Source organism: Phlebotomus papatasi, chromosome 1, assembly GCF_024763615.1.
Source record: "Phlebotomus papatasi isolate M1 chromosome 1, Ppap_2.1, whole genome shotgun sequence".
In the NCBI taxonomy this organism is placed as follows: domain Eukaryota; kingdom Metazoa; phylum Arthropoda; class Insecta; order Diptera; family Psychodidae; genus Phlebotomus; species Phlebotomus papatasi.
In genome coordinates, this window is record NC_077222.1 from 75734548 (window position 1) to 75747999 (window position 13452).

Consider the following 13452-nt stretch of genomic DNA (forward strand, 5'->3'; position numbering starts at 1 on the left):
TGGTATAGTTTGATCTTCTGCAGTTGAAGCAAAATTTTAATATAAATTGTGTAGGATGTGTTCTTATTTTAAATAAGTTTTACCGATTTTTAGTACCCAATGTTGTTGTCTACTTTTTTCAATGACAAATTATAACTTATGGTCTTGTAATTTAGAAGGAGTAGATATTGGACGAAAACTACAAAAAGGACACACTAATTACAGGAACTAATTTTCATACAAAAATGTTTTTTTCGCAAGTATAGTATACATTGTAATTCAAAATCAATTCAATTTACATCTCTTCAATTAATGCTTGGTCGCGTCTGCCGCCGACTTACCACGAATCATATTTATTTTGTAATTTTGAGATTTTCTCACTGTTTCAGATAATCAAAAGGAAAAAGAAAACCACAAATAAGTAAAAGACTATACATTCGAGAGTACTTTTTCGTTCTTTTTTTCCTTTTGCTATCTAAAACTGATAGGAAAATTCAAAGTTTCAATTTAGACATGATTCCAAATTACCCTATCTTACCCTAAACCTAAACGATTCGTATATACTATTCGTTTCTTCTATTTTACTGTTACTATGTTTGCTCCCTCTTTGATGTTAATATTATAAAAATTATAATTATTTTTTTGAATTTCATCAAAACTATATTTTATAAAAAATAATTATTTTACTTCATAAAGATTTCCCTGTTCACTTCAACTAATTGAATGAAAATTTAAATTTATTTGCAATGTAGACTCGCTTTCCCCTATATATAATTTTTGTAAAACAAGCCCATAAAATTCGAAAGAAGATTGGCGTCTAAAGATATTTCATGTCTCTAAGAAAATAAAAATGGAAGAAAAATGCAAATAAAAACGTTTTATTGTTTTTTTTGCTGCAAAGGAATGGTTCTTTGCTCTTAATAGTTTATGCTGCAAAACTACCATCTTAAAATGGGTAAGCATTTGTGACCCACTGACCTGAAACGGGGATTAAGAAATTCTTAAAACGACCTGAGATAATCCCCTTAATTGATTTTCACTTTTTCAACCTCGTTTTCACCCCATTGCCTTATCACTTTGAATTTGTAACGGTCGCGTCTGACGATATTTTAATGAGATGCAATAAAACATTTTAAGTAGAAGTTATTTAAAAGTGTTTTTAGAAAGAGAAAGTGTTAGGTATTAATACAAATCGACTTGTCAAAATATAAGTCGAACCATTCGATTTTTTACAAAAATCGTTTTATTCGCTTTTTGGATACTTCTTTATACCTTCTACCTTCCCTGTGAACATTATACTTGAAAGTTAATTATTTTCAAAGTTATAGAGAATTTGAATCTGAAAAATCCTATACTCTGCATGTAAAATCTCAACTTCAAATCGCTCTCCTGTAAAATTTGTCTACTGTGAGTTATTCGTTTCTTATTCTGTGAGATGTCGAAATATAAAGGAATATATTAATTATTTGTAAGGAAAAATCTATCGAAATAGCTGAAATTCTTCACGTTTTTCACTTGGATGATTTGAATTGCACATTTAGCATCTGAGTGTTTTTATTTAGAAGCCGTAGCCTTCAAACTTTATTTAATTAAACTTAATTTTACATATTAATATTTTATAATTTCAAGTGAAGTTCAGTAAAAAAAATGCCATTATTACACTTAAAATTTTTGGAGATTTGACTCAAATTTTTTGCAAGTATTTACAGACTGCATAGATATTCAAAAATATTTTTATCTTTCTACTATGCAAAATGCAAGTCTTACTGATCTTTAAAAAATCTTAAATACGTCAGTTATATAGCAAACGGTTAACGGAAGCTTCGTATTTTACATTAATACATAACTAATATTTCACATTTCGTATCGCGGGAACTACGTAGGAAATTTTGTATTTTGCTAATTCGTATTGTACTTTTCTTCTGCCATACATTTCGATTTCACACAAGAATATTAACCAATAAATTAATAGAATTGCGATTTTATAGGGTCAATGGCGCTACGCGTCCCAGGTCTAGGTTAATAGTCAAACAGAATGCTTTTTAATTATTGATTTAATAAATATATTTTTATGTATATTTTCTAATTGCTTGAGGAAATATTTCAAAATTTCAAGTGAATGATTCCGGAATTCGTTCCGTTGTCCGACACACATGCTTTCCGTCTCCGGAATATTTTATAGTCCTAGTTACATTATTGGGGTATTTGATTGATACACGTCTGCCTGGTCTGTCTCCTGAAAAGCCACTCTAGTGTTTTTTTGGGTTTATTCTAGGCTCTTTGTCTCTTTTTTATCCACCAATGTGCAGGGTGGGTTTGTATGACACGGGTCACTGCTATCTTCCTAAAAGTTCATCCTAAGATTACCCCGTGGGATACCCTCTTGACTGGGCCTCTGACTGTGGGAGCCCTGAGCATTATGACGCCTCTGCCATTGTGCTCTGCCCGTTTAAGCTTTCCTAAGTCTTCCCACACCTAAACAAACAGAACCTCTATACTGAGAGAAATCTGAAAAGGTAAAAATAACATTCCGGAAATGTTAATTTTACCCTGCAGTACTGATCCGAAATCGGTGTAAATATTATGGTTTTTAGGTGTATTAGGGGTTAAAGTTACCCCTTATTATGTTATTTTTACCCTTAAAAAGGTATAAAATTAACATTAAAAAATGTTGATATAGTTTTACACCTAAAAAGTGTTAACTGTTGCCCTATCCTTGTGCAACGACAATCTTCTTAACCGATTGAAATTGTAATTCATAAAATTGTAAATCTGTATAAATCTTGGTATATACGATCTGTAATTCAGAGTTTCTGCCGTTTACCTGATGAAGTCGGTCGTGATAAGGCGGCGATGCTTTATTCCCTGTTCAAGCATAAATTTATATTAGGTGGGATTCACACAAAATCACAACTATTATTAATGTACCATTCTTTTCGAAAGTATTTTTTTATGTTTACTCTTAATGGTATTTATTTTTTTTTAAATATTTGTTTTTGTTTTATTTTGACCAACTATGTTTTCGTGCCTAAAAATAAAAAAAAATCAAACGAAAATTATTTCGTTAAAAAGGCCAAAAATGAAATCACAAACTGAGAATATGAAATGAATAAGTCGATTTTTTATAAAATTTGGTATGCGTTTTCTCGGTACTCGGTACGGATAATAGGAGACTTCATTATTCTGTAAAATTGTAAATTAATTATAAAACGTAGAGTTTCGCTGTGAAATTGTTCATGAAGTGTGTGTTTTAGATTCCATGTATCCAAAAAAGATATCCCTTTGACCCTCAAAAAAGACAAAGTCCCAGAAATTTGACATTTTCGATCATTGAAGAAGGTGCATAGGGCACCATTGGTAAAAATGAAAGGGTCACTGTTTTGACATCAATTTAATTCCGGAATAAACGAATAAAAACAAAGAAAAATTTGGTGTTCGGTCAGACGAGAGAAATATGATAAGAGTAATAAATTTACGATAAAACTTAATCTATCGTAATAAATGTGCATACAAAATTTCAAAGGATACAAGTGAATCTTTCAAAGGATCAAATATGATCCATTTTTGTTGAAAAGGGTTAATTTGACCCTTTTATTTTCACCAGTGCAGTGACCGAAAAGCTCTGGGAAGAAAAGTTTTTTATTTGAACTAATAAATAATATCAGGATAAAATAAGAACGAATATTGTGCAAAAGTTATTTAAAAGAAGTATAAGAAAATCAAAAATTATGTATTCAAGCACAGGAGAGTACAGAAGAAAAAAATTGTGTTGTAACTCATAAAACAAATTTACTGATCTCTGTCCTAAACGGAAAAGGAATCTAATGTTGAAACGTCTAAAACTGATATTTAGAAAATGTAATTTTGTGTTAAAAGTGCTCGCGAAGAATATTGAGGAGAAAATTTGCGGGGGAAAATTGCTTTATACTTGAAAGTGCTTGGTGGGAAAATTGAATTTCTTATATAAGAGTATTATCAGCCAATTGATATGGACCGATGGCCTGAGCTGCTGAAATTGGTGAAAGACGACGTTTAATTCAATTTTTCGACAATTCAACAATTCTTGTGTTAAGTAAATTGCAGTTGTAAAGCGAAGTGTTTCATATACTCGAGTAACATACTCAATTTACTCGATGAGATTCTGTTGGGATAGGGACCTAGCCATTAGGTAAAATTAAATGTAATTTGAACACCATCCAAGTAGGTGGCTCAATATCTGATACAATGAGTAAAATTCTCCATACAATTAATTGCTTTCGATTATCACACATTGTGATCACAATAATTTCTAATTCGTCAAATATTCCAATTACAATCAGTTCAAAATTTCTAATAACAATCCCCACTTTCTCGTCTCAAATCTAGCATTGAAATCAAATTGACTTGGGTAGCATTTAGTAAGCGAAATATATACATATTTGATTACTCCAGAGAGAGAGCATAATGGACAAATTCCTAATACAACAATTCAGGAATGATGATACCGCCCTAGCTGCAGTAAATGCAATTTAAACTATTCCAGCACCTGCAGTAGAGACAAATTGTTCCAGAATCACTTTTATAGAGGTGCAAATTATACTGAGGGACATTCTCTAAAATATTGGGATGTTTTCGAGAATCTATATATTAAATGTCTACAAATGTATGTAAATTGAATACCTATCTCAAATAATTTCTTTCCATTTAACAGAATTGTCCTCAACATAAACCATGGTAAGTTTAATATAAATGAGATGAAAAATGCAATAAATTTAAATCTTTGTTCCATCACTGTGTCTCTTGAAACCGTAATGACAAAAAAGTCTCTCCAAGCCGCTTATCTCAAGGCTTGGCGGAATATCTATTTGGGTTGGAGAAACCTTATTAAAAGTCTGACGACAGGAGTAGAATTTTATTAAATTCAACCTCTAGAATTTATATTTGAAAAATCCATTTATCAGCAAAATGCATCCGGAAACAATGACATAATTTCCTTCAGTGAATCCCCGAGGTGATTTCTTCTACTACGACTACTTCCTTTTTTCTGCCTTTTGCTACCCATTCACTAACCCAAGATCCACGCTGGAAGTGTTGGATGAGAAAACTAAGAGAAGGTGGAGAAGAAATATAATTTAAAATTCTCCACGTGCAACATTTTGTCCTCTCTCTCTCTCAGACACACTTTTTGGATCAACGATAGAGCTTTTACGGTGTGACTTGCATAGAGAAATTTTTTTTTTAAAGTTCATCCCACCAATGTGCTGAAAATCTCAGAGTAAATTGAGAAAAGGAGTCATTTTTCGAAGGGGAAATTGTAGCATTTCCTTATTCTTCAAAAATAAATCTTCGCCTATCGTGAAGATGAGATATTTTCTTGAACACTAGGTGACAGATCCTAAATTAAATCTTGAGGTGAATTTATATTATGTGAAACAAATTCCATTTCATACTTACGTAACAATGCAAAGCAATGCAATCAATTGCTAGTCTTGGTGTGATTCAGAAGTCGTCGTACGCTATAATTGACTCTATAAAGACATTGGAAGGGTAAAAAAAACTTAGCAAAGTGTGAAAGAAAAACTTTACAATTTTAAGTGGATGATGGAAAATTTTACAATCCGAATTTTATTAAATTTTAAATGAAAGTTTATTGTGAATGTCCAGTCCACAAATAACACATTTCTTTTGAGATTAGCCCATTAAGGACAAAAGTATATTTTGGTAGAATTTTGGTAATCTGAAGTTTCGAGTTTTTGGCATCACATTATTTGCCCGTCCGTCCAAATTGACCGAATCGTATATCCGGCCGTTACCACTCCTGTCCAAACGGTTAGAGATAGGGATTTGGGACTTTCGCGGGACCGTCTCTCCTCATTAGTCGGCCTGGGACCATTAACATGCCCCTCATAGCTATTATAGTTTCTAGTCTCAAGAGATTTCTGCTTAAAAAAAATTGGAAATATCGATAAATATAATAAAATTCATTAATCAAATATGAAATTTTCTAAATTGCTCAGTTTCGTGCTTAAATAAATTAATATAACTAGCAAATATCTGAAGATTTGCAAAAATATTCTAGAATCCTACAAGTTTCTATTTTGTTATTATATATAAACTTTGCAAAACATAATCATAGATATTCAGGAAGAAGGGGTTCGTTGTAAAATTGGTAAAAGCGTTCGGCTCTTTGGCGGTCTGACCCCGGCTCGACTGACTGTCACAGTTCCGAGTTCAAGTCCCGACCGGTGCAAATGATTGCAGCATCTCAATAGACATTTTTCACGAAACATTTTAAACTGAATAATAAATTTGTAAAGTGAACAATGTACAAAATGGCAGAAATAGCCCAGTAAATCAAAATAAATAAAAAATAATAAATATGCAAGAGAAAATCATTTATCATTATAGGACAACAGTGTTAAATATTAAGAAAGGGTTTCAGCAGCCTTTTGTGCAGTAGATTGATAAAAGTGGTCAGTAAATTTCAATTTTCAAATATGAAATAATGAGAATTCGTTGTATAATATATGTATAATATGAAAATAGTGAAATAGTTTTAGCAAAGGGAAAATTAAGGATGATTTACGTAATATCTTATCTAATTATATATATAATAATTGTATTGACCATAAATGTTCTTGACTTAAGAAAGAATGTACTCAGTTTAGCTTTTTTTTTTTTAAATAGAAGTATGTAATTGTTGTATTTCATTTTTTTTCAGCATTATTCTTACTCTTCAAGGCTTTCTGACATGTTTCTGTTAGCAATGTGACCATTTAAATCCTCAAACTAGCAAAAGTGTCACGAAGAGAAGTAAAGATGTGAAATAATATACTTTTATCGCTTAGGAGATCAACTTTGTTCATTGTAGTGAAATGAGTTTTCAATTTCTTCAGTAGAACTTCTCTACTCTAACCCAAGAGTAAGAGAATGGAGAAAAAAAAGGATGAGACAGAAAAGAGGAAACAAAAAAGCATCAGTCGAATTGAGAGGGAGAGTTTAATTAAGAAACAAAGTTGTTAAACAATTTCTCATCCCTTTTGTTGTCTGGGATGTTTGATGTACTAAATTAGTTTTATTTTCTCACCCATTTCCACTCTAACCACCCAGTTTTGGGGGCAATTGTGTATTGAAATGCGCCACAACAATGATGAAGAAACACTTGCTGAGGCGTGTGGAAAATTCTCTCCATTGACTCTGTGGTACCAGCATCGAAAATGTGCAAGTGCTATCAATGAACCAAACAATGAGATTGAGAAGATTTTCCAATTCACACTTTTATTGCTCGAACTCTACTGGAAAAGCGGGAAAAGCTGTATATTTATATTCTTTAGATTTTGTGACCCCCCAAAGTTTCCACCTTCCACTCCCCATATACTATTTTTTTAACATACCATCCCGAATACGAAGATCCTGAGCAATGATGTCGCGCTCGTTTTTTTGTCTAACCGTTTATATATCTTTGCGTTTGATCCGTCCGTCCATTACCAGAAGAGACCAAATGGTTAAAAATAGGAACTTTTGTGGAGCCCTCCCCATAAATCGACCCAAAGACCATAAACGACTAACCGAATAAAGCCATGTTTTGGTTTTTTAAAATTTTTGAATTCGTTGACAAGTCCGAATCGGATCGGTTGTGATCTGGGAAATATAAAAGATGTTACGCAGAGTAAAAATCTTGTGAAATGCTGGACTTCATGAGCCTAATGCTTTTTGTTGAACCACGAAAGAATTTTATCTATCTATTTTATTTTTTATTTTATAGGAAAGTGAAACAATACTTTAAGATTTAAATGATGAGTTCGAGCATTTCGCAAAGCAGAGACGCTTTGTCACCCCTTTTATTTGCATTTCCTTCATAATCACAGATACAGTATTGCTACGGTTCTGTCAACCACCTCTGATCAAACTGATATCCACAGAATTTGTGTTTTGGAACATCTATGATTTGGAAAACTAACAAACACTAAAACTCAGTATCGACCTTTAGTCGTATTATGCTCATTTTTATGACAATTTGAAAAGAGATGACAATTTTTTTTATTCCATTGTGTTTCTGGGAAATAAATTCGTAAAGTTGAAATACAAAAAATAATGTTTTACATTTTAGCTTAGATTTTTTACAATATCTGTTCCAAGTTATTTTATAAAACAGACTTTAAACAAATTTTTGATCATTTTCAAAAAATAGCATTTGATTTCCCTATAGCGAATAAATGTACGATAATTTGTTTCGACCGTATTGTGGATATAGATGTTGTTAGGACTGATTCAGTCAGTCAATCTAGGCGATGGGTGACCATTGGAAAGCAATTATTACGAAAGTAGTAATGTTAATTAAAATATCTAACAATTGGTCTTCCAAAATTTTGATACTCTGAAGAAGGTCTCAAGTTCCAATCATAGGACCGAAATGTTGGCAAGAAGAAAATAAAGAGAGGAACAAATAAAGAAGACTGAAATTCCACTCCCCGACAACATGAACAAAGGGACAGATAATCCTAACCGGCTTATGTAGGTGAGATTCTTAACGTGAGCTAACTCGGAGTGCATGCAAATTCGATTTGGAGCTGAAGTTGGGAGACGCCATTCAGTTATCTTGAATAAAATTCGTGAAATTATACAAGTTTTGTATTTGAACCAAAATGTCGTCAAGGATTTGGATGAACTGACAGAAAAGTGTTATATGGGTGAAATGTAGACCAGAATGTTCTCTATAATTTTCCCATAGAACTTGAACTCATCGATTACTCAGAAGCCAAGATAAGCGAGGTTTTTTGTTTCTTAACTCGTTTTTTCATCCAGAGTTCCCCAAGTGTTCATTTGTTGAACTTCAACTAAATCAAAGAATTGTTGTATTTTGCGGGACTTTCCATTTAAACCCCTATTTTAAGTGTCTTGGTGGAGTAGAGGCAGTCAAATTGGCATCTGAGTGATTTCAAAGCGTTATTATGGGAAAAATCAATTTTTTCACACTTAAACGGCAAAATCGGAGTGATAGCGTAGTCTGAGCGGAAAATGATGTATGGATGAAATGTAGAGACAAATGTGCTCTACAATTATGTTGAAGTAATCATCAAAATCGGTTTAGCGACAGTCGAGATAATTGAGGTTATGTGATATTGAAATTGGTTTTTCGACTGTGGCGCCCCTGGTGTTGGTCCCATGAAGTTCAAATGTTCTAGAAAGTTGTAGCATTTGGTGAGATCTTTCGTTTAAGCCCTCATTCATCAAAATCGGTCACATAGAACCGGAGATATGATTTTTTGAATTTCGTGAACTTTGACCCCTCATATCTCCGGTTCTATTGAAACCACAGCGCACATACGCAACATTTTGGAAACGTCCTAGACTGGACTACAACATACTAAAATTTCATTAACTTGCACAATGCCGTTTTTGAGAAAAGTGACTTTGAATTTCGATGAATTTTGACGCTATCACAGCGCCACCTGTGGTGACTTTTTGAAATTCCATCTGAAAGTGCTCATCGAGACGAAACCAAAAAGGTAAAATTTAGGTCGCTACGTTAATTAGAACCGGAGATAGAGGCCGGTCAATGTTCGAACTTTGACCCCTTATAGCTCGGGTCAGGGGTTATGGATCGACTTAAGGTTTTTTTTGTTTGATAGGTATAATCAACGGCTACAACATACTAAATTTTCAGCCCGATGCACAATGGAATTTTTGAGTTATTTAACTTTTAAGATTTAAAAATTTTCTTTTTAAAAAAAGCGCCCCTAGCGGTGGTTTTATGAACTTGCGATGTTAGAAGGGGAAGTGGTATTTCACGAGAGCTTTCCAAAAAGCCCTCACTTTTTAAATTCTGACGATTAGAACCGGAGTTATGGCCATTTTAAGAAATTTTTTTTGGACCCTTATAGCTCGGGTCAGGGGAGTCGGGGGACCTTAAGTTTGGTATTGATGGAAAGCTCTAAGGCCCAGCTATAACATACTAAAATTTGAGTCCGCTGAATGCCATAGGGGCGGAGCTATTGAGAAAACAAAAAAAGGGGGGTCTTCAAAATGGCGGAAGGAGGGGTGGGGGGTGGGGAGTCTATGCACCAAGTTGCAATTTTCACCCGATATATAACCTTTGCCGAAAACCGCAAGTCAATATCTTTTTTAGTTTAGGAGCTATTAAGCTCCAAAGAGCGGCCGGCCGGCCGGCCGGGAACGTAAATTAGCCACATATATATTCGTGATCAGGAAGTGCTGAAACACATTTTGGCCAAATTTGAGGTCGATCGGACGACATGAAATTTTGTTAGGATTATAGTAGGTGAGATTGTTAAGAATCTCACCTAATATTACTTGTACAGTAGACTCTCTCAAATTCGGGTATATGGGACCGAAATGTCAGCCGAATTAGACAGAAATTCGGGCGACAAAGTTTTTGAAATGCAACGACTTTTTATTTATGTGCATATAGATATTGAGTTTACACACTCATATATATAACGTAAATTGCATGAAAATCCCTTAATAATGCAAAATCACATCAAAACTAAGACACACCGTGCCAAATTTGATCATATATTCATTTGATAAACATAATCAAACTTGAAAAATCACAACAAACTTTTTTCAAATGTAACCGTTGCCTGAATTAAAAAGTAGCCCGATCTTAAAAGAGCCGAATTTGTGAGAGTCTACTATATTCCATACACTGACCAAAATGCTCCAGTCATTTTTTAACTCGTTTGCTATAGCACCCATATGACTATTCTTGATAAAGAATTATTCCTTACCTCATAACATAAAGGCAAGGTAAGGTCGTTATATATTTCGTTATATTACTTTACCTTTGATTTTTTGTTAAATTGGGCCTTCGATTAAATCGGAAGCAAATGAGGTGTTCAAATGACCTTTTCAAATCATCATTTTTTCTTATATTCCGATAATTAGAATCGGAGTTATGGTCATTTTAAAGTTAAATTTTTGACCCCTTAGCTTGGATATCAGTTAAATTTTTTTTTAACTGAAAGCTCTTGGGCTCAGCTCTAAATGTATTAAAATTAGAGACCAATTCATGCCATAGGGCTTGAGTTATTGAGAAAACAAAATTTGAGGGTATTCTAAATTGGAGTTAAGGGGAGTTGGTTTTACGTTAAGTTTGATGTCGTCCATCCGATATTTATTTTTTGCCGAAAACCGCTTGTCGATATCTCTTCCGTTCTCTCGCCAGAAGCGTTTGTACTACGTAGAATCGGCCGCCTGGACTCCAGACAGATGGCCGGATGGCCACGAAAATCGGTTTTTGGCAAGTATGATACTCGCGATCATCAGAGTCATGCTCCATGAATTCGAGTGCAGTGAAGCTCGTTGGATGTAATCCGAACAATTCCTGGTGACCTAAAGGGGATTTGAACCCACCCCATAGCAAAATTCCGCAAAAATTCCAATGGAAAACTTGCGTCCAAATGGCTAAATTCGCTGGAATTTGACGCTAAAATTCCACTAAGTTTTCCTATGGAATTTAAAGCCGGAAATTCCATGGAAATCATAGTGCTCCATGGAATTTACTAGTACGACATGCTGGAATTCCAGCGTTAAATTCCGCGGTATTCCGCGGAAGATTTATATGGAAACTCACACGTGAAACGTCCGCGGGATAAGCTGGAAAAAACATATGGAAATTTCCACTATCTTTCCATAGTGTTTTATATGGATTTTTCCACTAGTTTTCTGAAATGTCAAACAAATAAAATGGTGTTGCGACAACTTTTATAATTTGTTTCCAAACCTTCCACAAACATTTCTAGTGATTCATGTGGCAATTATAATATAATTAATTATGCGATGCTGCGTTTCGTGTAGATAATAATGAAGTGATTACATTAAATAGGTCGCCAACCTAAAATAATGCTGTTTTTATGTTAATTAATATATATTTTAGGAAAAAAAAAATTTTTTAATAAAATATTTTTTTTATTGCTCAAAGTGTCAATTCGTTATTGCTGGTTTATAAAAACATATTATAATCCTCGTAATCTTTGCCGTTTCTATAAAATTCGGAAGTAAAATCATGAGGTGCATGTGACAGCTTCATTTTTTCTCCATTTTATTTTGGTGGAAAAATCCACATAAATTCCACGAGCATTTCCATGGATGTATTCTATAGGAAAAATCCAGCATAAATCCATTAAATTTTCCTTGGAACCTATTATGGAAAATTCCTATGGAATTTTTTAAGGAAAAATAGTGGAAAATTCCAAGGAATTTTTCGCTTGTTATTCCTATTCCGCTTTCTTTTGCAATGGGGCAGGGTATGAATTCTGAGATTCGTGAAATTCACATTTCTAAAATCACCTGTAGTAAGCGTTTAGTGAAGTTTTCGTAAAAACTATACTGTGCTTCCTTAGGTACTGTATGAGTTTTACATGACACTTTATTTGAAAACCTAACGAAAGTCTTACAAAAAAGACGATTTAAAAGCCATGAATTACTCACGTGAAACACTCACGCATCTTAGAATTCATGCACTTGCATGACGCGAGTACTCTACCACTTGACCAATTGAATGCCCCTGTTTATGTTATGGGCATGCTTAAAGCCTATTCACAACTTATACTTGAAAATTCCTAATTTTTTGCATTTTGTCTGAGACTTTATGCAACTTAATTTACAAGTAAAATTCAACTTAACGGAATCATACCGCACATAAGTTAATACAAGCTTATCACTAGCTTTTCCATGTATAAGTGTCAATGAGTGAGATATCAAACAAATCTCTGAGAATGGATCAGCTATCAAACAAACAATTCTTCTCGTTTTCAATCCATTTTCGACGTGTCTTTGTGCTTTGCATCATTTCTTCTCATCTATTTCAGTGTGTCTTCAATGAGATTTTTGTGATTTTGTCTGCTCCATTTCCACTATTTGCGTTTCCTTCTATCTTTCAATCTATCCATTTATAGATTTTTCTCTTCATGAGCTTTTTCTACTTACTCTCCCTCTATACTGACCGCGCAACTTTTACCACCCACACGACCATCAATTGTTTGCGATGCAGCGCAGCATCCCAAAATAATGTTCTGAATCGCACAGTGATTGCTGTAATCTCCGGATGTTCTTCACGTCGAACATGTTCAGGAGCACCCCAAGGGAACGTGGTATGCGAAGGGAAATTGTGGGGACATAGGAGGTCCTGAAGAGACTATGCGGTGTATCGAAAAACAAGAAAGCTCTCACACGAAACTGATGCCAAACCCACTGTTTGTAGATAGAAAATTCTCTCTTCAAGCCACATACAAGTACCGAATAATACAAGTTTGTGGAGCAGAATCTCATCCCTTCTGTTTGTTTTTGCCCACCCACATCCAAGAAAACCCCAGGCTGGATCACATCAAGAGATGGTAGCTGCCACTTTACTTCATCCAAACACCATCTGAGAAGTGAAGTGTGATTGAAAAAATGTGTACTGAATGCTTATGCGCTCCACTCTTAGCCCATGTAGATAGTAAAATTTAATTTGTCACCCGATTTAACACA